Consider the following 27,389-nt stretch of genomic DNA (forward strand, 5'->3'; position numbering starts at 1 on the left):
TATCACCTCACAACAGTTAGAATGGCCATCATCAGAAAATCTACAAACAATAAATGATGGAGAGGGCGTGGAGAAAAGGGAACTCTCCTGCACTGTTGGTGGGAATGTAAACTGATACAGCCACTGTGGAGAACAGTATGGAGGTTCCTTAAAAAAACTAAAAACAGAATTACCATATGACCCAGCAATCCCACCACTGGGCATATACCCAGAGAAAACCAAATTCAAAAAAACACGTGCACCTCAATGTTCACTGCAGCACTATTTACAATAGCCAGGTCATGGAAGCAACCTAAATGCCCACCAACAGACAAATGGATAAAGAAGATGTGGTACATATATACAATGGAATATTACTCAGCCATAAAAAGGAATGAAATTGGGTCATTTGTAGAGACATGGATGGACCTAGAGACTGCCATACAGAGTGAAGTAAGTCAGAAAGAGAAAAACAAATATCACACATTAACACATATATGTGGAACCTAGAAAAATGGTACAGATGAACTGGTTTGCAAGGCAGAAACAGAGACACAGATGTAGAGAACAAACGTATGGACACCAAGGGGGGAAAGTGGAGGGGGATGGGGTGGGATGAATTAGGAGATTGGGATTGACATATGTACACTAATATGTACAAAACAGATAACTAATAAGAACCTGTTGTATAGCACAGGGAACTCTACTTCATTTTGCTGTACAGTAGAAACTAACACAACATTGTAAAACAAATACACCCCAATAAAAATAAATAAATAAATAGAGCTTTAGAAGAACACACACACACACACACACACACACACACACAAATAGTATTACCATCTTCCCAGCACCTGCACTAGAAACCTGAAGTCCACTCCAGTCTTCCTTTCTTTTGCACCCCAACCCAACCAATTGGTTACCAAGCCCATCTACCCTCCAGATCTAGTTCTCCTCTCTAGCCCAGTATACACAGCCTCAGTTTTGGCCTCACCATTTCTCATCAATCTTGTCCTCTGCCTCCTAACCAATCTCTCTGCTATACATGACTTCCTCCAGGACAGTAGAGATTTAGCACTTCTGTTGGAATTGCTGAGAGGCTTCTCCATCTTTCGGATAAAATCATACTCCTTAGCTTTGCAAACCCCTTGAGGACCTGGCTTCTGCCTTCTTCTCCATTTTCACTCCCCTTCCTCCCTGCATTATAACCCATGCTCAGTGCCTAAAACACTGGCATTCTTCCATATCCCTGTGTTTTTATAGTTTCCTCTGAATGTGTTTCCCCCATTTGTCTGCCTGATTCATATCTAATCATTTGTCAGGACTCGAAACAAACGTCACCTCTTTTTGAAGTCCTTACCTGATCTAACCCCTACATGACCATCACCACTAAGTTGAGACACGTCCCCGCTCTGGACTGCCATAAATACCTAGAACAAGCCTCAATACTACGGCACTTCACAGCATGTAGTAATTGTCACACTGCTATTTGTGTTTTTCTTTTGTGTTATTTCATTTTAAAAAATCTGGCAGGCCTTGATGGACTACCCGAGGGAATGTCCCTAGCATAGTACCTAGTGTGCAATAATTACTCAGAAGTTATGTGTTGAAAGGATGAACCGAAGAGTGAATATATTTTTTAACATGATTGCAATTAAGTTCAATAAAGAAAAGAAAGTGAAGTATGAATTGTGCCATGAATATATTAAATAGTGTCAATAGTTGTACACAGGGTATTCTGTTTCTAACTGTGGCACTAAAGAGCCCTGTATGGGAGAGCACGGTGGGTGCTCTTCACTGCATCAATCCAGTCCCCAAAATAGCTTCAAACTGCTGTTCTAAGTACAATGGAAGATACATAAGTAAGACAGTCAGCTGCTCTGGAACTTCGCAAACCAATAAGAGAGACATCATTTTCCAAAGGAATTCATATGAACCCCATGACTTCCTCAAGCATAAGACCTGCAAATGTATCAGAAATTATTTGACCTGGTCTTTATTTTCAACAAACAAATCATCTTGAAATACCAAATTGCCTCTAATCATCGATTTCATTTATTTGCTCTAAAACTCTCTTCCTTGAGACCTATTTGATAATTTGAAGAGCAACTCTATGTTCATAACCTCAGTAGCTTCTTAAATGTATGCTTTATTATATTTTTAAATCTCATTGTTAAAAAAAAAAAAAAAAAAAAAAAAAAACCTCTGGGTTTGAGCTCTCCTGAGAAATAACTTTTTGGTCATACTCACCAAGTCCTATTTTGCAGATTTCACAGAGGCATAATGCTATATATAAATTTCAAACAGAGATTCCTAGAGAGCAAGGACAGGGACAGCACTGAACTGCTCAGGGGACACTGAACTGCAAACAAAAAGCAAAGGGGGGATTTTTTTTCTTGTGGGCCTTGAAGAATTATTTTGCTTTGCCTTTGTCCGGGTTTCCATGGAAACTCCTCTCCTGAAAATGTGCAGTTCTTCAGAGCCCTCATCATGAATGCAAGCAGAAGACAAACCTGAAGCTGTAATCTATTTTAATGCTGCCATGAGTTGATGAAATCAAGGAATAACTGTTATGTTCATAAAGAAATCAGTCAACGTGAAAATGAGTATAATGAACAAACACTGGGTTAGATGATACCTTTAATCTTCCTTTTGCCTTTGGATAAAATATAATGTAGGGCTATATAAGGTTTAGGTTTCTGATGTAATACATGAAATAATAAAGAGTACAGTCACAGTGAGCAATCCAAAAGTACCAATAATCAGCCCAATCTTTCCCTCATCCAATGAACTTCAGTGGAGTAAAAGAAAAATTTCAAAATAATGTAAGTACACCCAGAAATCACTTTTTCATCTGTAAGAAACAACTCAGGAGAAGTCCTATTAAGGACAGGTAAAAGTAGTAGAGACTACATTTTTAGTTCAAAAAGAGTTGTTGACAAGAAGGCCCAGGCTACACATGAGTAGCACCTGGGAAGCGGTATAAACAAGCAACATGCCAATAATATCATGTATTGTAAGAGAAGCACAGAAATTCCCAAAACTCACAGAGGAGCAGAGAAAGGAAAAGAAAACTGTCAGGTTCTGGGTATAAGAAAGAAGGGAAGCAATGTTTATTCATAGTGTAGTACATGTCACATACTGCTCTGGTTTCCTCCAGTCGGCACTGAGTTAAGGATGTGCTGGGCACCTGGGACAGCATGCTAAATAGGAGAAATGTGGTTCCTTCCCTCAGGAAGCGTATCTCCCAGCAGAAAGCAGGGGAGACAGACATAAAAGAGCTGATTTTACATTTAATGAATTACAAGCTGCATAATGTGCTATAAAATGAGACGTGCAGGGTTCCCTGAGAGGATGTAAGGAAGAAACCTAACCTTACATGTTACCTCCTCCACAATAATCCCTTAAACTAGATGCTGTAATCCTGTTTCACAGGAGCTAACAGAGGCAGAGAGAGAGGAAGCAATTTCCTCCAAGGTCAGTCAGGAACTAAACACTGTATTGGAGCCAGCCTTTGAGCCAGTGTTGGTCTGTCAGGGTTCATGGTCTTTTTCCCATGCTATGTGATTTTGTGAGTGGTTGTCTCAATTTATTCTAATTACTAAAGTTAAGAATCTGAGAGAAATGCAACACATTTGTCAGGAGATGCTAGAATTTGTATAATGTCTAGCGCTCTCTGAATCATTTTCTTAATAAGCAGTGATGGAGTCTCATTTAAGGAATCCTCTGGAATTGGTCATTCCATCATAATGACTCTCATTTAAATATTTATGAATTTGCCCATCTAAGATACAGACACATCCCTAGTTAGGATTCTCAAGGCCAACCAAGTGCATGGGCTGGGAAGTCAGCAAGTTTACCTTGCTACAGTAGCATGGAAGTTTGGAATCTACAGGGCTCCACACTCAGCCCTCATTCAGATCTTCTCTCTGATCTGCCAGTGCGTCCTCTCTCTCACTTTATTATTCTGGGATATGCCTGTCACTCTAACTCAACTATAAACAACTTTGAATATATTAGAAACATATCTTGCTTATCTTTGTACCAGAGTGACAAGCATGTCACTGTAGGTATTCAATGATAAAATAAATAAGTTAAAACGCTCTCAGGAATTCCCTGGTGGTCCAGTGGTCAGGACTCAGCGCTCTCACTGCTAGGGCCTGTGTTCAATCCCTGATCTGGGAACTAAGATCCCACAAGCCATGTGGTGAGGCCAAATAAATTAATTAATTAAATGCTCTCCTTCTAATATTTAATAGTAATACTTTTATTAAACATTATTGCTTCAAATCCTGAGGGAAATGAACAAAACTGGAGGCATAACTCTCCTAGACCTCAGACAATACTACAAAGCTACAGTAAGTAAAACAGTGTGGTGTTGGCACAAAAATAGACATATGGATCAATGGAACAAAATAGAGAGTCCAGGAACTTCCCTGGTAATGGTCCAGTGGTTAAGACTTTGCCTTCCAGTGCAGGGGGTGCAGGTCTGATCTCTGGCTGAGAAGCTAAGATCCCACATGCTTCATGGCGAAAAAAACCAAAACATAAAACACAAGTAATATTGTAACAAATTCAATAAAGACTTTTTAAAAAAATGAAAAAAAAACCTGAATTTGAATCAAGCCATCTTAAAAAAAAAATAGCTCAAAAATAAACCCACCCACCTATGGTCAATTGATCATTGACAAAGAAGGCAAGAATATATAATGGAGAAAAGACAGTGTCTTCAGCAAGTGATGCTGGGAAAGCTGGACTGTCTCATGTAAATCAATAAAATTAGAACATTCCCTCACACCACATACAAAAATAAACTTGGGACTTCCCTGGTGGCTCAGTGGTTAAGAATACACCTGCCAATGCAGGGGACACGGGTTTGAGCCCTGGTCCAGGAAGATCCCACATGCCATGGAGCAACTAAGCCCGTGCACCACAACTACTGAGCCTGCGCTCTAGAGCCCGCAAGCCACAGCTACTGAGCCCATGTGCCACAATTACTGAAGCTCATGCACCTATTGCCTGTGCTCCACAACAAGAGGAGCCACTGTAATGAGAAGCCTGCGCACCACAACGAAGAGTAGCTCCCGCTCTCTGCAACTAGAGAAAGCCCTCGCACAGCAACAAAGGCCCAGTACAGCTAAAAATAAATAAATAAATTTATAAAAAATAAACTCAAAGTGGTTTAAAGTCCTGAATATAAGACATGACACCATAAAACTCCTAGAAAAGAACATGGGCAAGACATTCTCTGACATAAATTATAGCAATATTTTCTTTTCTTTTTAATTAATTAATTTATTCATCTATTTTTGGCTGCATTGGGTCTTCATTGCTGTGCGTGGGCTTTCTCTAGCTGCAGAGAGTAGGGGTTACTCTTTTGTTGCCGTGTGTAAGCTTCTCATTGCAGTGGCTTCTCTTGTTGCAGAGCACGGGCTCTAGGTGCATGGGCTTCAGTAGTTGTAGTGCATCAGCTCAGTAGTTGCAGCACGCAGACTCAGTAGTTGTGGTTTGCGATGTTGAGCATCTTTTCATGTGCTTTTTGACCACCTGTATGGCTTCTTTGGAGGAATGTCTATTTAGGTCTTCTGTCCATTTTTTGATGGGATGGTTTATGTTTTGTTTTGTTTTGATATTGAGTTGCATGAGCTGTTTGTATATTTTGGAAATTAAGCCCTTGTTGGTGTTATTACTTGCAAATAGTTGCTCCCAGTCCATAGTTGTCTTTTCATTTTGTTTATGGTTTCCTTTGCTGTGTAAAAGCTTATAAGTGTGATTAAGTCCCATTCGTTTGTTTTTGCTTTTATTTATTTTGCCTTGGGAGACTGATTTAAGAAAATATTGCTGGGACTTCCCTGGTAGCTCAGTGGTTAAGAATCCTCCTGCCAATGCAGGGGACATGAGTTTGAGCCCTGGTCCGGGAAGATCCCACATGCCGTGGAGCAATGCACATCAAAACTAGAGAAATGCACATCAAAACTACAATGAGGTATCACCTCACACTGGTCAGAATGGCCAACATGAAAAAGTCTACAAATAATAAATGCTGGAGAGGGTGTGGAGAAAAGGGAACCCTCCTACATTGTTGGTGGGAATGTAAGTTGGTGCAGCCACTATGGAGAACAGTACGGCGTTTTCTTAAAAAACTAAAAATAGAGCTACCATATTATCCAGCAATCCCACTTCTGGGCATATAACCAGAAAAGAAGAAAAGTCTAATACAAAAAGATACAAGCACCCCAATGTTCATAGCAGGACTCTTTACAATAGCCAAGGACTTCCCTGGCGGTCCAGCAGTTAAGACTCTGTGCTTCCAGTGCAGGGGGTGTGGGTTCAATACCTGGTTGGGGAACTAAGATCCCACATGCTGTGTGGTGTGGCCAAAAAACAAACAAACAAACAAACAAAATACAAGAGCCAAGACATGGAAGTAACCTAAGTGTCCATCAACAGATGAATGGATAAAAAAGATATAGTATATACACACACACACACACACACACACACACACACACACACACAGACACACACACACACACACACACACACACAATGAAATATTACTCAGCCATAAAGAAGAATAAAATATTGCCATTTGCAGCAACATGGATGGACCTAAAGATTATCATACTAAATGAAGTAAGTCAGAGAGAAAAAGACAAATATTATATGATATCACTTACATGTGGAATCTAAAAACTATTACTAATGAATTTACTTACAAAACAGACTCATAGACATAGAAAATAAACTTATGGTTACCAAAGGGGATAGAGGCAGAGGAGGGATAAATTAGGAATATAGGATTATCAGATACACACTACTATATATAAAATAGATAAACAACAAGGATATATTGTATAGCAAAGGGAACTATATTCAATATATTGTAATAAACTACAATATAATGGAAAGTAACATGAAATATACATATATGTATATACTTATAACTGAATCACTTTGCTGTACACCTGAAACCAACACAATACTGTAAATCAACTATACATATATATTATTGCTTTAACCAGCTTCAAAGTTCTCATAAAAGATTCACATTATCAAATAATTTTGATTTTTTTTCCCAAGAGTCTCATTGCTGTAAGAAGCTTATGATGTGATGACATTATTCTGAGATCTGATTTGGAACGAGTCAAACTTCCTTCTGCATGAAAAGCTAGAGGAAGGGATGGAATATCAACCCATCTGATATCATCCCTAAAACTCCTAATTTCCTGGAAATAAAGGCCTTCATAATTTCTTGTTTAGTTGTTCTGTCACTTTTCTCCTCCTTTCCTGGAACTGTAAGATTTATAATCTTAGAGGTAGCCTCCCCTAATATACCACTCTAAACAATAAAGAACAGCCTATGTGCTTTTGTTTTTAGAATATGTTTTGGTATCCACTCTGGTGAAAGATGGTGCAAAACACCTTGAAAACACCATGTGACAATGTCAACAAAATATCATCCTCAAGAAAGCAATGCTCCCTTTACCCTAGATTACCCATCCAAGGAGGAGGAGGGGACCATTTCGGTAAAAAACAGGCACTGTAAAGAACACAAACCATGACTCATTTCTTCAGATCCTCTTAGTTCAATTCAGTTCAAATATTTACTACTATATTCCACATGCAGTGAGAGATGCTACCAATACAAAAGTGAATCAAGGGCTTCCCTAGTGGCGCAGTGGTTGACAGTCTGCCTGCCGATGCAGGGGACACGGGTTCGTGCCCCGGTCCAGGAAGATCCCACATGCCGCAGAGCGGCTGGGCCCGTGAGCCATGGCCACTGAGCCTGTGCGTCCAGAGCCTGTGCTCCGCAACGGGAGAGGCCACAACAGTGAGAGGCCCGCGTACCACAAAAAAAAAAAAAAAAAGTGAATCAAGGCGCACACACTGCCCTTACCTTAAGTTGGAGGAGACAGACATAGCAATGGATAATACCATCTAGTAAGAGAGGAACATGGTCTCTCCTCCCGTACCTCTCCCCAGCCCCCAACCACCACTCCCCACACACAAATGACAACTCTTTTATCCCCATAGGAATTCATGTAGAAAAAAATTACATAAAGCTTTAATAATGTATGGACAATGCAATGACTGCCTCTGACTCATAACTCTCCTCATCCCATATATATTTTCTGAAAATGTCCCATATTCTCCAAATTTTTCTAGCCCTCCATCCACCTGTGGACCAGAAGTTAAAAAAGATTGTGACTCTTGGAAATCCCTGGAGATGAACATTAGGAGTACAATGAGAATTATCTAGTTCTTTCAATGTTTGCTTTCGAAATCTTTGAAACTACTAAAAATGATAACTTTTTTCCTCAATATCACCAAAATCCACTGATCTCTTTGTCCATCTATTGATTTTTACATGTGTATTCCAACACTTCCTAATATATGTTTTTCATAACATTAGTCCAGGGGATACTAGGGAAAGAAAGGCAGTTGTTGAGGAGAGGGTTCTGTGGTCAAGAAACTTGGAAATGTCTACATACTACTGATCCTTCAGAGATTCATAAGATATATGAAGGTAAAATCTCTGAGAAGTCTTGCAATATAGAAGTGCAATTAATTTAACTCTGTAGTTCCCTAACTTACTCAGTCAAAGCACTCTTTGATCTTAAGACATATCCTGAGAAATCAGATTTTCATGGAACACATTTAGGAAACGTTATTGTAAATTGATACCTTTGGAGTTATTGGGCTGAGAATGGAAGACTTCCATTCTCCAGATCTAAGATCTTACGATTCATTCATTTCTTCAGCAAATATTTATTGAGCATCTACTATCTGTTAAGCACTTAATCTCCACTTGTTCACTTAACTCTAATCCACACTTCGGGGATCAATCAAGCCTCTAAACATGTGAAATGTAAAGAACCTCCATAGAGCTCTGGAGTGATCATCAAATCCATTTTGTCATTAGCCCGGTTTTGATGACATTCCCTTTCCATTAATTGGTATTCAGTCACAGTCCTTTCATCTAGCCTCAGTGTCAGCCCTGTATCCAGTGATTGAGTTTCCACACTGTCCCAAATATATCAGAGTGTCTCCTTTGGCTTCCTGTTCAGTTCCTTCTGGACTGAGTCCAACTTATGCCCAAAGCACCCAGGGAATTGGAACCAGGTCTCTGAGGAGCAGTGCTCACATCTAGCTCCCTGATACCTACAGTCAAGCACCTATAACCAGGCCCCCATGTTATTCTACATTTATTTCTTTCAGACCTTCCAGGATTTCCACTGTGACTTCATATGTCTGGTTCTTGGATCCCAGCCATTTCCAATTTCCTCTGTCCTCCATCAACCAAGCCCTAAGTGTGAAAATTCTCTCCTCCTTTAGAACTGGGCAACCCTGTTTTGTTTTTCCTACTTCGTTTCTGAATACTCCTTTGCCACTTCTTTCATGGGTTTTATTTTTAGCTACAGTGTCTTAAACATAGTCTATGCTCAGGCACAATTCCAGGCCCTGTGTTTTCTTTCCCTACATTCTCTCACTGGCAGCCCATTTACCCTCAACACTTCAACTACAATAGAAAATATGAAGAAATGTTAAAATCTGACTTATCTTTCATCTTTTCTGAACAAGTTTGTGAAGACCAAATGTGCATAATCTGAATGAAGCATTCATAAAGAACATGGTAGACACTTTAAAATATCAAATCAAAATACACACTTTTATATATCAATACATACTCAGAGAACAGAAGACAATACTCATAAATACCATTTAAGTTGGTATCAAAATTTAAATTAGCCTCTTCTTTTTAAGATTTATTTATTATTTATTTTATTTATTTTTGGCTGCGTCAGGTCTTAGTTGCGGTATGCGGGATCTTCCTTGAGGCATGCGGTATCTTTCATTGTGGCGCGCAGGTTTCTCTCTAGTTGTGGCGCGCAGGCTCCAGGGCACGTGGACTCTGTAGTTTGCGGCATGCGGGCTCTCACTGAGGCATGCGAGCTCAGTAGCTGTGGCACGCGGCCTTATTTGCCCCATGGCATGTGGGATCTTTGTTCCCCCGTGCCTGTGGGATCTTAGTTCCCTGACCAGGGATTGAACCCATGTCCCCTGCATTGCAAGGCAGATTCTTTACCACTGGACCACCAGGGAAGTCTCAGCCTTTATATAATTATTTTGGAATGCACACATTCCAAAATATCTACATCTTTCCTCCAGAAGACGTAAAAAGTTTTGATTTCCATTCTGTCTAGTATCATTAAACACTCATCTCAAAAGACATTAAAATAAATACTCCTCCCTATATCATTATTTAACAAATGTCTTAGGTAAATTAAGAGTTGAAATTGTGTTCATATATGAAAATGGTTAATTCATTGACTCACTAATAGAACAACTGATTCTCTTTTTCAGTTGTAACATTAAAATAATACCTTATGGGGCTTCCCTTGTGGCGCAGTGGTTGAGAGTCCGCCTGCCGATGCGGGGGACACGGGTTCGTGCCCCGGTCCGGGAGGATCCCGCATGCCACTGAGCGGCTGGGCCCGTGAGCCGTGGTCGCTGAGCCTGCGTGTCCGGAGGCTGTGCTCCACAACGGGAGAGGCCACAACAGTGACAGGCCCGCGTACCGCAAAAAAAAAAAAAAAAAAAAACCTTATATTTGCAATGTGTTATGCCCCTCAAATTCTTCCTGATTGTCCGTCCTCAGTAGATTTCACTGAGAAATGAGGAGTATGAATTAGAATCTCCATTTTATCATTTAGATGTTGGGTCACAAAGAGTTTAAGTGACTTATTCAAGGTCACATACATGAACCCCAACAGAATCCAAATAAGAAAACGGCTATCTCCTGTTTCTCAAGTATAAGACTCCGAATATCTTCATATAGTTTTTATAGTCACTCTTATGATGAATAAGCAATATATCTGAAAAAAACAATAGTGTACCACAGAACATAAATTTTACATTGTTGTACCATTTCACAGGTAAAGAAAGATGAGACCCAGAAGTGCTACGACAGCCAAGTTCAAAAAGATATAAAAGCCATTGCACAACCAAGGTCACAGAAATATGAAAGCCATTGCACAACAAATTTAAACCCTGAAATTTCACTTGTATAGATAAGTATAGATAATGTGATTATATTTTACCCTTTCTAGTGTCTTCATCAGCTTCTGAACACATTTTCTGGTTCATTTTTCATCTCTAATGCTGAAGATAAATTTGTCCTCTAACACTCTTCAGAGCTAATTTCCTGAGAATAAAATGATGTGAGGTGAGCTATTTAATGAGGTCAATCACTTAATTTCTTGTACTATTTTGAGGTAACTGGGCTAATAATGACATTTTTAAGTCTGTCCTTTATAAACCTTTTTCCCCTTTTGCAGAACTATTGTTAGTACACCAGTAACATTTGAAGTGAACATTTGAAGTTCATAAGTGCATATATCCTGCCAAATCAAAGGTAGTCTGATATTCTCTTTAAAAAACAATACTACACTTTTTAGATGTGATAATGCTTGAAAATAGTCACACATTGTTATATATATATATATATATATATATATATATATATACATATATATCCCTTCACTATTACATATAATTGATGTAACTGATGTGGAATATATCTATAAAACATGTTCTTTCCACTGGTTTCCAGATCTTTGTTTGACTTTCTTCTCAACTCTTCTTCAGTGTATATGCATACTTATTCCTTTGGCTTACTTAAACCTGGCTTCTGGATTTCTTAATAGATAACTGAAATATAATACAGACACCATGTGAGAAATTTCCAAAGACTTGCAACAGTAATAAATGATATTTTTAAGTACATAATATACTTATCTCACAAGCAGCAATAATGCAAAATATGGAAATGTGATAGAGAATTGATGAACCAGTTTTCAACTTGTATTGGACATATAAATAAATACATATCTGGTTTTAATATAGATTTATTCTGCAGCTTTTTATTTGTATTTATTTACTTATTTTGGCTGCGTGGCATGTGGGATCTTAATTCCCCGACCAGGGATCGAACCTGTGCCTCCTGCAGTGGAAGCGCGGAGCCCCGACCACTGGACTGCCAGAGAATTCCCTACTCTGCAGCTTTTTAAAAGTTAGAAAATTAAACATATATGTGACTTTGAAATAGTAAAAAGGATGGAGCCAGATCTAAATTCCAATCCTGACTCTGTTAACCTAAGTCCCTTATATCTTAGCCTCTTCTCTTTAGTAAACATCAAGTCCACCAATGATAAAATATGATAACAAATTGCAGATTTCCTAGCATAAAACATGAAAAATAATAGATATCTTTCATTTTTCTTTCTTACTACATCATCGCTTTTATACTTCTCCAAGTAGAACCATATTTCTTCAGTTTAAATACCTTAAATTTAAAATGCATGTAATGAAATTTCTACTTCATTCTAGTATAAATCTTGTACAAGGAAGGACCCTAAACTCATTGCTTGAGTATCAAGAACAAAGGGTATATTTTTGGTTTGTTGTTTTTGTTGGCCCAAAGAAAAAATACATTTGTTGATTTGTCATCTTCCTGAATTCTATCTCACTATGTTCATGATCTTTTTCATATCTTTGTCTACGAATGGAGTCTTTTTCTTAACTTTAATTTACAGCCATACTATCCCATTTAAGCATTTACCTATATATTTCAAAACTCAATATTCTATAGCATGACACCAAACGTTTCTTCCAGTAATTTCTCTCGTGTGAAAGTTGCAATACAAAACAGATCACAGGCATCCACTATCAGGAAAAACTAAGGTGTTTATACCTGACCTCTTCCTAAAATTCTACAAGTAAATGGAAATCATGGTTCTCACAGTACTATTTCCTCCCCTGCTAATTAACATCCTTCTTTGAAAATCTTGCTTGGAGCTCATACTGTTAGAACAGTAATCACAGTGACATTCTACCTGGAACAAAGCATTCAAGGATTTAGAGATTTGTGATGAACCACACTCTCTCTTTGGGGCCCATTGATCAGCAAAGCTCTCCTGTGACACTTGTTTCCTGGAAATGAAAGTAATCCAATCACATCGTGAACACAAGCCCATTCTACTTATCCTGGAGAACTTGTTCAACAGTAATAGGTTAATTTCCACTATCAATCTAATTCCATATTTTTCAAATTGCATGTTGTAATCTAATAGCGGGTCTTGAAATCAAATTAGTGTGTTATAAACAGCATTTTGAAAAGTGAAAGAAAATAGAATAACATGAGATGGATTGAAAAGAGAGCACCGCATACAACAGGGACAAATATTACTTTATAAAACTTTTGTTTTCTTCGTGTGTATGTGTGCATACACACGTGCGTACATCTGGGTAGTAATGTAGGAGGTATTTCTTAATGTGGACCATAGCAAAACAATCTTCGAAAGTCACTGAACTGGTATAACAAAGATCAGCCACCCGGATGTCACTTCAAGGAAGGGCTTCTTGCCCAGCTGCTGCAAGTGATGTCATCAGACACCTTCAGGGATTGCTTCTGCTGCAAAGAGCCGCCTCCCACCTCAAATTAGATCTTACCCTTCTCAGGAGCTCCCGCATCCAACAGTTGACACAGGGGAAAGAAGGCCAGACTATTTTGTTCCAAACCAAGAAAACACTGAAGGATATTTTAATTTCATATCTCCTCTTGGGATCAGTTGAGACTGTTGTTCAGATCTGCAGAGCACTTCAATCTCTCCCTTTACCCAGGCCTTCTTCCTTCTCTCTTCTACAGGTGTAGATTCCAAGGCACTCCTTAATAAACATTCTACTACACACTAAACTCCACTCTAGCATCTGCTACCCAGAGAACCCAACCTGTGATATCTAGGTGATGGGGTAACAAGTTTTGCGGGCCAAGTCAGCTGAGAAGGCCAAACCTATAAGAAGCAAAACGTCTTTAAATAAAATATAATACTTAATTTTTCAAGGGAACTGCAAATTCAAAGGTTAACATTGTAACCCTACTCTGTTTACCCTAATGGCTACCGATGCCTTTGATCAAAGTGAGCACATCCATTTATTAACAATGGTTAGTCCGTTACCATTTTTTCCTTCCCTTGCACAGCTGTCCTATCCCAAAGGAAATATGCTCAAGGGGCTATGAATAGTGCTTCATTTCTTCTGCCAGCACTACTCCCATTCATCCCATCTTAGCGGCTCTTTGGTTATTCTTGCCATCCTTTGTCTCCCAAATATGCCTACATCAATGCAGCTGAGAAACAGTGAGCAAACCAATAATGTCATCTATAAGGAGGGGTGGGGAGCAAGGAGGCATAGAGGGTGTTAATAGTGAACCATGCAAGTTACTTATATTAAGTATTATCCAAGGAAAAATGTTCAGAAAGCTGTTTAATACCTGGGCTGTGTTTTCTGGGACAACCAAATAAAATTCTTACAGCAGATGAAATATTCTCATAGAAGGTTATTTTGTTTTCTAGAATATAAATATTGGCAACAGAGACTGACTCAACTATTTTGACTGACTAATTTGGTCAGATCAGTTAAAAAAAAAAGATATTAGTTTGGGTTTTTCTAATTTATTTATTTTTAAATTAAAATATTTATATTTGCTCAGTTATCCTGCTGTCACATAGGATATTTCTAACATCTTGCTCCAACTCTGAGACGTCTGTTTGTTTTCTTCCTCAAATATATTTTGATGTGTGTCCTCTAGATAGGAACCAATGGTGGTAGGTGGGTTGAGTGTAAGGTGGAAGTTTTTTTAACAAAAAATGGAGAAAGTCAAAGAATTTTTAAGATCTCCAAGTAAGGACATCAGCAAAGTGCATGTAAACTTGATAAAAACAGGCATTTAACTCTTAATATTTTGGTCCAGTATAATTATTGTATAAATTCCAGCAAAGGTAGGCATTCTCACATTTCTTTTCATTTTATTTCCAAGGGAAAATAATGGTCATTTACTCTTCTTTTTTCTTTAAGTGAGATAAATAGAAAGACTGAGAAGTAGCAGTGTATCTGTTGTGCTTTCACTAAAGTGAGGTTTATTTTCTTCCATTCTGGGAATCCGCTCAAAGAGGAGATGGAATATCAGGTCGGTTTGAATAAGGGGAATGGAGTAATAAGCTCGCAGCCACAATATGAATGAATTAGAGGAAACAGCTGCCACCTAAGCTTGCTCAATAAAGTGATGCAGGGATTCCGTGTGACCTGGCATTTCCAGTGTCTCAATGATCAGCCAGATTTCTTTGTTTCTCATGCATTTTCTATGCTGGGAATGTTCTCCTAGCTTTTCAGTCTCCTCCCAGACCTGTCACTCCACTTTGGAAGTGCAGCAACTGTGGCTGCCTGAAGTGGTGACAACGAAACAGGGGCCCCCATCTGCTTTTTCTTTCACACTGTAAATAAAGCTGTTATCTATCATAAAATGATTGAAGAGGCCCAGAGATACACTGGGGGTTGAAGGAAGACCCTTCAAAGATCCACTTGCAAATGGAGCTGTAAACTAACTTGCAGGGGCTAGACAGCCTGTAGGAGGTAACTTCTTCTCACTCACTGTCTACACTCACTGAAAAGGATAAAGAAGCCGTATTCATACCTGTCACTTTCCCTGTCATAGCCAGAGGAATCACATTGTTCCAGATGAAGGACAATGAGCAATATCCATTCTGCTGAAGGTCTGACCTCTAGATCACGCGCACAATGTCAAGCTTTTCTCATAGAGACATTTCTTTTATCTTAAGACCTTTCTATTTACTTGAGGACTTGGATTCAACAAAGCAACCAAGAAGATTGAAGGGACTTCCCTGGTGGCACAGTGGTTAAGAATCTGCCTGCCAATGAAGGGGACACGGGTTCGAGCCCTGGTCTGGGAAGATCCCACATGCTGCAGAGCAACTAAGCCCATGCACCACAATTACTGAGCCTGCGCTCTAGAGCCCACAAGCCACAACTACTGAAACCTGCGCGCCTAGAGCCTGTGCTCCACAACAAGAGAAGCCACCGCAATGGGAAGCCCACGCACCGCAACAAATAGCCCCTGCTCGCCGCAACTAGAGAAAGCCTGCGCAGCAACAAAGACCCAACACAGCCAAAATTAAACAAAATTAAAAAAAAAAAAGGAAATTATGGTAAGAAGAAAAGAAGATTGAAGATTATCTATTTCTGCAGCTATATACCTACACTGAGGATACATACTGTGTTTTCTCAGTGGCATTGTTACTCTGGTGACAATTAAGTGAGTTTCATGGGGTGATAGGCTATCGCTGCTACCTCTTTCAAAGTATAAATTTTAAGTCACTCTACATGTCAAGAGAGAAATGTCTAGGACCCTCCTAGGTGGTAAACCTGTGGATACTCAAAAACAAATATAAAAAGAATGAGAAAATCTAAGCAAGAAAACAACTTAAATAATTCAGTCATGTAAACTCTAATCACACTATCTGAAATAAATTACGACGTCCTGTCAATGAATAATGAAACCTTCACACACTGGCAGCTATGAAGAGCAGCGTTATAGACCCAGACAAACTCATAAATAACAAATATTTTCTTCTGTGAGTTAAGTTCGAGACAATTTGGCACCCGGTCGGGTACAGAGTTATCCTTCTAGCTTTTGGCCACATTTATGCTCTTTTTACATTTTAGCTAGAGTCCATCCCTCAGAGTCTTTCAGTGGTTTTCTTTAAGTAGTTTCCAAACAGTTTAAATTAACCATCCTGTTCAAGAGAGAAGAGTTTAATCCTTCTCTAATTATATGACCTGATTGTGAACTGTGAAAGTAAACGATGTTAATTAGTAGGACAGACTGGGAATAAAAGAGGCAAAATAAATGCTTTTTTCTCCCTTTACCCTTTAACCCTCATTAGTCACTTTCCTGTGAATACTTTGGTTTGTCTCTTAAAAGAATTTTCAAAGCATGTGATTTCTCACTTTTCTACTTCTCTAAATAGTAAGTATAATCCAGGCTGGACCATTTCCATTCTCCCTATTGTTTAAAAAAAAAAGTAAAGTTTCTCAACAATATTAGGACAGTTTTCTTTGTTTACATATATAGCTCAGGAAAAATACCATGAAAGAGTGTATTTGTTTTCTATTAGTGCATAACAATTACCCCAAGACTTAACAACTCAAAGCAATAAGCATTTATTACCTCACACATTTTCTGAGGGTCATGATGGAAGTGTCATACCTGAATGGTCCTGGCTCAGGGTCTCTTCGGAGGTTGCAATCACAACCTCGACCATGGATTTCAGTCATTTCAAGGCTCCGCTGGGGCTGAAGGATGCATTTCCAAAGTGGCTCTTCTGCATGGCTGTCGGCAGGAGGCCTCAGCTCCTCACCACATGGACTTCTCCATGGGGTTGTTTGATCATTCTCATGCCATGGAAAATAATTTCTCCTAGAGTGAGCATACGGGAGAGGGCAGTGCCTTTATCTCCTAGTCCTAAAAGTCACATAGCATCATGTGTGCACTACTCTCCTCATTAGAAGGGAGTCAGTTAGTCCAACACAGACTCGGGGGAGGAGGACTCTTAGGTTCAACACTTTGAGTTTGTGGACATGTATTCAAATCACCACAGAGGGGAATCCTATGGGAAGATCGGCTCTCTCAGTAATCTCATATACAATATCTGGGATCTCTATCTCAAAATAATCACCCCTCAAAAAGACAGATGTATTATTCAACCATAAAAAAGATGGAAATCCTTCCATATGCAACAGTATGGATGAACTTTGAAGACATTATGCTAAGTGAAAAAAGCCGGTCACAGATGGACAATTGTAGTATGATTCCACTTACATTAAGAGTATAAGTAGAATAATCTAACTCACAGAAGCAGAAAGTAGAACAGTGGTTGCCAGGGGCTGCGGGGAGGGGGAAATGGGGAATTGCTAGCAGTTCAAAGGGCATAAAGTTTCCGTTATGCACGATGAATAATTTCTAGAGATCTGCTGTACAACATTGTATATTGCACACTTAAAAATGTGTTGGGAGGGTAGATTTCATACTATATGTTCCTACCACAATAAAAATATAATTAATTTTAAAAGAAAAAGTGAATAATTCACAATAAGAAGTTACTCTAGCTGGTTTCCCTGTGGTTAAATACAGCTACAGGTAACTTGTCACGTATGCTAGCACTTTCAGGTGATTACATTTTTGAATTTTTTAAATTAAAGTTGTTAACTTGACCTACCAGTTATGAACTTAATAGAAAGATTTTCTAATAAAAATTCCATTATACCATTGTTTTTACAATACAAATGTATTGGTTTTCTATTGCCGCTATAATGAATTACCACAAACTTAATGGCTTAAAACAACAATCATCTGTTATTTTACAGTCTTAGAAGTCAGAAGTATAAAGTAGGTCCACAGGGTTGTGTTCCTTCTGGAGGCTCTAGGAGATAATGTGTCTCCTTGTCTTTTCTGGCTTCTAGAGGCCACCTACATTCCTTGGCTTGTGACCCCTTCTCTTCTACCTTCAAAGCATCTTCTCTCCTCTTGACCTCCTGCCTCCCTCTTCTAAGGATCCTATGATTACATCAGGCCCACCCAGATAATATATCTATATATATATATATATATATATATAATATATCTATCTCAAGATCCATATATATATATATAAGGATCTATATATATATATATATATATAAGGATATATTATATATATATTATATATATAATATATCTATCTCAAGATCCTTAACTTAATCATATCCACATCTGCAAAGTTACTTTTGCCCTTTCACAGATTCTAAGAATTAGGAAATGAACAACTTTGGGGGGCCTTTATTCTGTGTCCCACAACTGATTTTAGGAGGATGTCACAGTTCAATTAAATTGTGGAAAATACCCTGACAGATTTACTTAATACCATAAGAAAAAGACTTAAGTTAATTTGAGCTATCTGTTAACACATAACCAGTGACCAAAATGATCGACTTTACGTACAGAGATCACATTTGGCCTTCTTTCCAAAATCAAGCCTTAGGAGGCTGGAAAATTGTCTTTACTTCCAATTCTTGTTTATAGTTAACATCTTGGTTAACTTGGATAAACTAGAAATGAAGCCTGAAATACGTGCAGGTAATACTCTCAAAACATCAGTTTCTTCTACCAGTGGCTCCCATCTCACATTCTTATCACAACCAACCAACAAATAATGAAGAAATACATACTGAATATTGAGAAATGTTCACTTTGAAACATGAACTTTGCCAAAGAAACTCTGGACAATTTCTTTTGAGACTGGAGAAGAGCTTTTCGTACACACAGAATCATAGGACTTACAGAGTGCAATGGGACCTAGGAAACTTTAAATAATACAGTTCTTCTCCACTCCTGATGCCCACCCCACACCACTCATTTTATGTATGAAGATACTAAGGATCAGAGAGATTAACATACTTTTAACCTCTTAGTAAAGCTAGTAAGTGACAGAGCTTGTCCTAGAGGCCAGGTCTTCAGACCCCTGACCCAGTGTATTTTTACTTTATCATATACCCGTCACATGCCCAGATTTATTCCTTGTTTTAAAAAATGCAATGTAACGTGTGTGAAGGCTGTGCATGGCATGGGGCAATGGCAGGAATGGCTGCCACGTGATAAGACCTCAACGTGTGCTGGCTTCTATAACGGACACCTTTAAATATGTTATCTATCTATATTTTATCACAGCAAGGTAGGAAGCATTACCCCTGCTTCCAAAATGAAAAATGAGATAAAAGATTTTTAGAAAAGTAAACAAAAACTGACCAAAGCAAGAGGGCTAGGATGTGGCCTGGGCCTCTCCTTTCAACAACAAAGCTCACAAATAAATTCTCACTACATTTCTGAAGAAAGAATAAAGAACTATGCAAGTTGAATATACAATTTCAACTGTCAATAACATTATGAGAAGAAATTGCTACCAATGTCATGCAGTAAAAGTTGCAAAACCACACGGTGTTAATAGATTCATTTGTTCATTAAACAAGCACTCATTGAGTGTCAATTATGTACCAGGTGCTATCTATATAAGACGTGAAAAAGATAAATTTTTTGTCACTCTTATTTAATAAATAAATCATAAAATTTTAGGTAGTGATATATCACATTTTTAAAGAATCATATAATTTCAGCAGGGTAGGAAGGGAACAGAAATTTACAGAGGAAAGACCCCTCAATAAGGTGACCTTTGAGAAGCAATCTGAAGATGTGAAGGAGATAGACATGAGGAGGCTTAGGAAAAGAGTGGGCCAGACAGTAGGAAAAGCACTGTAAAGATCCAGATACAGGCAAAACTTGACCTGCTTAAGGCAGCAGGAAATCCAATGTGAGCTAAAGCCAAGTGGCTCGGAGTAGGATATTAGGCAAGGTCTTGTCCATGTAGGTCATTGAAAATACTTTGGCTTTAATCCTGAATATCATGGGAAGTCTTTGGAAAGCATCGGTAAGGAGACTAAAATGACTGAATTTACATTGCAAGTAGGTTAAAAATTGCATATGAAGAACACATGGTAGGTGGGCAAATATGGAAGTAGGTCAGGTAGGTTGTACAGTAATCCATGTAAGAAATAGCAGTGTCTGAGGTAAGCTGATAATGATGGAAGGTGTGACAAGTGGTTCAAATCGGAACACAGTTTAAAGGTAGAGCCAAAACACTAGCTGGTGGGTTGGATTGGAAAGAAAGAAAAGTTAAAAGTGATTCCTAGCCTTTTAGCCTAAGTACATGGAAGAAAATAAAGACCATATACTGAAGTGAGGAAGCGATGGGGAGGAGTATATTTTAAGTGAGAAGGTGAAGGTCAAGAGTCCTATTTTACATATATTAATTTGAGAAGTCAAGTGGATGCCAAAATAGAAATAAGGAGTAAACAAATATACTTAGGAGTCTGGGAGTCAAAAGAAAGGTCAGATAAAGAGATTAGAGCAAAAGATTCATCAGTATTAAATGGCATTTAGAGCCATGAGATTGGATGAGCTCCCCTAGGAAGTATAACTAAGGAAGAGAAAAACACTCCACTATTTGGAAGTTGGGGAAAGCAAGAAGGGGCAGTAAAAAAGATCATGAAGGAGCAACCAGTGGATAAGAAGAAAATGATGGGAGTCTAATGCCTTGTAAGGCAAGTGAAAAAAGTGAATAAGCATAGGGAGATTTTCTTTTTGTAGAAAGGCACAGATGACACAGTAGAAAGATTAGAGGAGTTAGGGAAGAGTGGGAGATTGGGCCATATTAGGGGGGTATGATATCAATGATCTGGGTAGCCTGGACTTCTGGTCGTATCCAAGGTAATCTAGACTGTTTTAGTTGAGAGCATAACACGATTAGTTAAAGGTATGAAAAGATAGCGCTCAATTTCTAAATAAAATTGAACTATGCTAAGTATTATTATTAATATCATAAAAATTCCAATTTGTGGAATGCTTAGGAATTGTAGTTTTCTGCTTAACTGACTCTTCTGCATAGCTGCCAACTAGGGTTTCAGCTTTCAAATTATTCTCAAATATATCCATACTTTGGTATTCGGGGGTACTTTAGTATATTAAAATGAACATGAGCTAACACTCTTTCTAAATATTATTCTCATGTTGAATAACTTTAGGTAGCAATTACACTGGACCATTCTCACATTTAGATTCAGGGAAAATCGGATTAAAACTAATGTCTAGGAAAGCCTTTAGACAGTGAAAAAAAATTCAAACTGGTTATATTAGAATAAATTCTGGTACTCAGAAAAGGGAAGAAAATTCCAGCATGACCCCTCTGTCTTGGTGACCCCAAGTGGCTGACAGATTTATCTATGCAGAATTATGTAGATCTTTTAGCATCAGTTGGCACTGCTTAATCTGATAAAATGGTTTGGTAAAGGTACAGATGCCAATCACTGCCACAGCCCTAAGGAGTAGCCCTGAGGATCAGAAACTAGATTAAATTTGAGGTGACAAAAAGACGTACCAGGGTAGTTTTTCATCCCTTATCCTTCCTTGTAGGAACTTTTTATTTTGTAACTTTCCCCTATTTTTATTTATAATCAAGTAAATAATAAAATTTTTAAGAATATAGGGAACATCAATCTCTGCTTTATATCAAATACCTTATACTTTCTTAGACCTTAAAGTATAGTACCAAAATATGTTTTAGTTATGCATATAGTACAGCTACATCTGGGTTATTAGTAATGTACAACACAATGGCTAGAGCTAACACTGCCGTATGATACATAGGAAAGTTGTTGAGAGAGTTAATCCTAAGTGTTCTTATCACGAGGAGAATTTTTTTTTCCTTTTTTCCTTTTTTCTTTCTTTTCTTTTTATTATATCCATAGGACAAGACCGATGTTAGCCAAACCTATTGTGGTAATCATTTCACAATATATGTTAATCAGACCACCATGCAGTATGCCTTAAACTTATATAGTGACATATATCAATCATTTTTCAATAACACTAGAAAAAATTAAAATATAATAAAATAACAACAGTAATGCACAGTAGACATCATTGTGTTACGTATACAGTGTTTTCCATATAACTTAAAACTGTGTCGTAAATACAATTATAATCTAAGACATTAAGGTAATTCTATCAACATGTGAAAAATACAGTTATCTTCATTTTTCATTTTAGATTTTATAAAATTTCATAAGCTATATATATGTATATATATAAAATAGTATAATTGATAAGAAAAATGGTCAATACACATTGTCTAAAAGACAAACTGCTTTTAAAACATTCTTATTTTTATCTCATTTCAGGAATGGAACTCATACTTACTGACTATTGTCAAATATAATTTTATTCACTTAAGAAATGTTTCCTATATTCTGAAAAATAATGTGAAATAATTCATATGATAAAACATCTGTTTTCTCATGCAAATATATTCTTTTTCTTTGCATGAGGGATTACTTCAACATCCCTCAGAAATGGATTATATTTATCACTATCTTTATTTTTTTATCCTGATAAATTAGGGTTCAGAAAGTTTGGATGGCTTGATTATAATAAAAACAAAGATATAAGTGATGTTCAGTTTTCTTTATTGAGTAATACAAAAATGAAACACTGCATCTTCTACCTGTTTATTGTTCTCAAAGGACCAGACATAATCCTCTGCTTACTACAAATAACTCTTGGAACTCACAAATTCCTTTGAGGTTAACAGAGGGCCAGGGATGTGTGGATGATAAAGACTTTAAAGGGATTTTGATTCTTAATGCACCTTTGAAGGTACACTTTATTTTGTACCTGATAAATATAAACTCCATAGGCTCTCATGAGAAAGCTGCATTATTTTTTTAGATTAGAAATACCTGTACTTATGTTTTTTCACATTTACCCACGCCACTCAAGCACCTAATTTATTTGTAGCTACTACTTGCTTTACTAGAAATAATTAACAATACCTCTTTTCCCTGTTTGTTCCAAGTGCAGCCTCTTGGTCTACTAAATCCTACTGAATTAGATTATGCCTACTTTTATACTATATCTCTTGGAAAAGTAGCTGACCATATTCTTGTTTCTTAAATTTACCTATGCTGATAAAGAGCAATAAATTTTGGAACAGAATTTAAAGATATAGTTTGGGGCAGATACAAAGAGATTCTGTTTTGTTTGTTTGTTTGTTCTCTTCTGTGGTTGTTACATAGTGTAAACCATCCTCTTAATCCTCTTATTTTGCTGGTTGACAAAATTAACTGTACTGCAGTACATATGTGTGTATACAAGTCCACAGAATACAAGGGGGAAAAAAACCCTATCATTTCCTCAAGACTGGCTAGGAGACAATTCTCTCTCCAAATTCACTCAGGAGTCAGGAAGCAGAAAGGATTGTTTTTCACAGACAAGAAGAGGGGAAAGGAAGGTATATGCTATAGAAACGAACCACGGTATTCCTTGATTTCAAGGGTCACACAGAAATGTATAATTTTTAGGCTTCTATGTAGTTTTGTGTAACAGAAACAGATCCACAATGGCTGAAGCAAATAAAGGTTTACGTTTTCACAGAGTAGGAAATTCTAAAGTGGGCCATTTAGGGCTGGTGCATCAACCCCAGGATCTCGTCAAGAAGCTGGGCTCTTTTTGTCTCCTGCTTTGCCATTTTTAATATGTGCCTCTCATTCTCACAGTCCCAAGATGGCCTCACCTCCTCCAGACACTGTGTTTTTGTTTAGACATAAGGAGTAAAAAGCACAAAGATCAAATAGCTAAAGTGAGAATGTCAATTATTTGACATCTAATTGTATTTCATTGGCCACAAATGTGTGTCCACCAACCAGCCTAGCTGGTTGGTAATAAAAGTACTTATATTACTTACTTAATATAAGCCCCATACAAAATGTGGGACTTACTTATACCAAAAAATTATTCATTGCTTTCCTGAAATTCAAATTTAACTAGGCCTTCTATGTTTGCTAAATCTGGCAACTCTAAGAAAGGGAAACTAACTATTGGACAGGCAGCTAATATTATCTGCTATAGAACCTGTGCAAAATTCCTCCATTCCCCATTATAGTGTTGATGCATTCTCTCCTCAGAGAACCTAACTTCAGAGATTAAATTGATGGTTTTATAATTGCCAACTGCAATGGTTAATTTTATGTATCTATTTGGCAAGGCCAAGATACCTAGATATCTGGTAAAATACCAGTCTGAATGTTGTTGTGAAGGTATTTTTTAGATGAGATTAATGTTTAAATCAGTAGACTTAGAGTAAAGCAGATTACTCTCTGTAATGTGGCCGGACCCCAGCCAATTAGTAGAAGGCCTTAAGAGGACGCATTGAGATTCCCCAAAGAAGAGGGAATTCTGCCTCAACACTGTCTTCAGACTCAAGCTGCAACTTCATCTCTTCCCTGGGTCTCCAGCCTGCCAGCCAGTTTTGCAAATGTTGGACTTGCCAGCCTCCACAATCCTGTAAACCAGTTCTTTAAGATAAATAAGTCTCTCCACAGACAGATAGATAGATAGACAGATAGATAGATAGACAGATAGATAGATACATAGATAGTTAGGCATTCTTTCTGTCCTGTTTCTCTGGAGAACTCTGACTGATATACCAAGTCAAAAAGTTAAAGAAAATATTTGACTGAAGAAGTTTAAGCGTGTGAGCAGGCCTATAAACAACTGAAAAGTATACAGGCTGGATTCATGTATTCTTTTTATGTTAAAATAAAGAGAGGACAGTTAGGTAATAACCCGCTACAAAGCAGTTTTTTCCCCGCTGGATTAAAACCTTCTCTTCAGAACCTCCCTTGCAATGGCAGCTGCTAGCGAATTTCTTTTTAATCTGTACTTCTTTAATAATCTAGTCATAGTAGATGCTTCAGAATACTTGACTTTGAATAATTGTACATACTTTAATAATTTTATTAGTCCACCAAAATGAGGTCTATAAACTTCTCCACCCAATTAATCTACTTGTGGGAGTCAAAATGTCTCAGAGGAGTTCAGTGAAGTCGAGTAAAAAGTGTTCCGGCAGGCATGGATTTACATACACTAACAAATGTAAAATAGACAGCTAGTGGGAAGCAGCCGCATAGCACAGGGAGATCAGCTGGGTGCTTTGTGACCACCTAGAAGGGTGGGATAGGGAGGGTGGGAGGGAGACGCAAGAGGGAGGAGATATGGGCATATATGTATATGTATAGCTGATTCACTTTGTTATACAGCAGAAACTAACACAACAATGTAAAGCAATTATACCCCAATAAAGCTGTTAAAAAAATGTGTTAACGGCAATTTTTTAAGTTTATATAAGTGCTATCCTGTATACTCATTTTCTAATATTTTGCTAGAACTTGTACTCAAAGAAAGTATCTTTTTTCTATAAAAAACAAATTTCTAACACTAGTAATGTGTTGACTTCCCTTCACCTAAGAATGTGTCTCTAGTGACAGTTTTATCAATATTTTTAAGAGACTTCCTGGGTGTGGCTGGAGAACCTGTCATCCTTTGATAAGAAGAAGAAAAAAAAAATGTTCTAAGTGAAGGCCGAAAGCAAACCTCTTACTTTGCATTCACTCTCTTAGGTTTATTTTAAAAAAAGAAAGAAAGAAAAAGAATCTCTGTGAATCCAACTACTATTAGTTTCTCTTAAAATTAAAAACAGAAAATCCAGAATTACCAACAATTTAGATCAAATCTGTGTTCAGAATGGAACATGTTAAACTCTAAAAGAATAGAAAAAATTAAATTTAAAAAAATGAAGAAAAATGAACGCACAGTAAGAATTTGAGATTTTTCAATATATTTCCTTTGGAAACAATTATACTGAAGAAAGCTAGAGTATTCCTTTTTGTTCTTCTTAACAGGACAAACCCAACTTCTGTCTAAGTTCCAAGCTTAATGAAACCTGTGTCTAAAATTTTTGTTGATTTTTTTTTTTTCCTCAGCTCACCCATACCCCTGTTTACTCACAGAAAACATAGTCTGCCTTTACCCCACACCTGGTGTTTTCCTCTTGGTGTATCGGCACTGCCTTCCCCCTGCCTGACTCATGTTCACGTGATAGAAATAACCAAGAATGAATATTTCTGTAAAGTTACCAGGACACCCTTAAACTGAAACTCAGGATTCCCAAGTTAACGTGAGCTACTGACGCCTCAGACCTTCAATCTCTCTCCCCAGATGCTCACCCTTTGCTCCACGTTCAAGCCAACAGGTCCTATATTTCTTTAGAAGGTTGGGGTAGACACTTACTCTTTAATGGTAAGGAGATGAGAAAGGAGGAGGGTGACAACATAGTAAATCTTAAAGAATGAGTATTTCTCTAATAGAGAAAGGGTGGCAGGGGAGGTATGAACAAAAACTGGGTGATCCTGAAAGACTGGATTCTGGTTTCCCACCTTGCTGCTAGCTGTGTCAATCTGGGAACTATATGCTGTTTCCCTACTCTTTCTAGTATTACTGGGGGGGGATGTGAGTCTTCCTTCCAGATCCTCACAACCCCCCCCCCAAGGCAAAACCTAAATTCTGTCCATTTCAGCCCAGTCTTATGACATCGCCCTATCCTTCAGTATTTGCAAAAGGCAGATTAAAAAAAAAGAACACAGTAAACAGGTGACATTGGGTGGAAAGAGGACTGTACTTGGAGACACTACATGTGGGATAGCTGTCCTAGGTCTGTCACTTAGAAGCTGTGCAACTTTAAAGCATATAACTTTTGTGGTGTTGTGGCTTAGAGTGAAAGTGAAAAAAAAATGTTTGAGAAGAATGAATAGTTCTATTTGAGCCTCAGTTTACTCATCTGTAAAATGAGATAAAAATTCCTAACTCTGGGGTGAGGAAACTGTGGTTGGGGGTGAGAGAGTAGTGCTGTTATGAGATTAAATTATGCATGTGAAGCACCAGCACAGCCTCGCATGCTGTATTTCAATGAGTGGGTGATTTCCTCCCCCTTTCCCTCTCTGAGAAAATTTCATATCGTGGCTGGGAATTCAGACTTCTCCAATTGTCTGTGGCTGTCACAATTAGTAAT

At 37.9% G+C, this 27,389-nt stretch overlaps 1 protein-coding gene across 10 annotated transcripts in view; it reads right to left on the reverse strand.

Annotated features, from left to right (window-relative positions):
* The window catches only part of ARL4A (ARF like GTPase 4A), a 978,493-nt gene that overhangs the window by 864,225 nt on the left and 86,879 nt on the right, over positions 1–27,389 (reverse strand). For 7 of the 10 annotated variants that reach the window (XR_013829837.1, XR_013829838.1, XR_013829841.1 and 4 more), the window contains exons 3-4: positions 17,108–17,317; positions 11,085–11,188 (exon numbers count right to left, since the gene is read on the reverse strand). The exons of 2 other annotated variants lie outside the window; for them this stretch is intronic. The gene's annotated coding sequence lies outside the window, so the exon portion shown is untranslated. Of the gene's footprint in view, positions 1–11,084; positions 11,189–11,945; positions 12,329–17,107; positions 17,318–27,389 lie in introns of those variants that run through there. One more of the 10 variants, XR_013829849.1, reaches the window with a different exon arrangement.

The sequence above is a fragment of the Stenella coeruleoalba genome, assembly GCF_951394435.1.
Source record: "Stenella coeruleoalba genome assembly, chromosome: 9".
In the NCBI taxonomy this organism is placed as follows: Eukaryota; Metazoa; Chordata; class Mammalia; order Artiodactyla; family Delphinidae; genus Stenella; species Stenella coeruleoalba.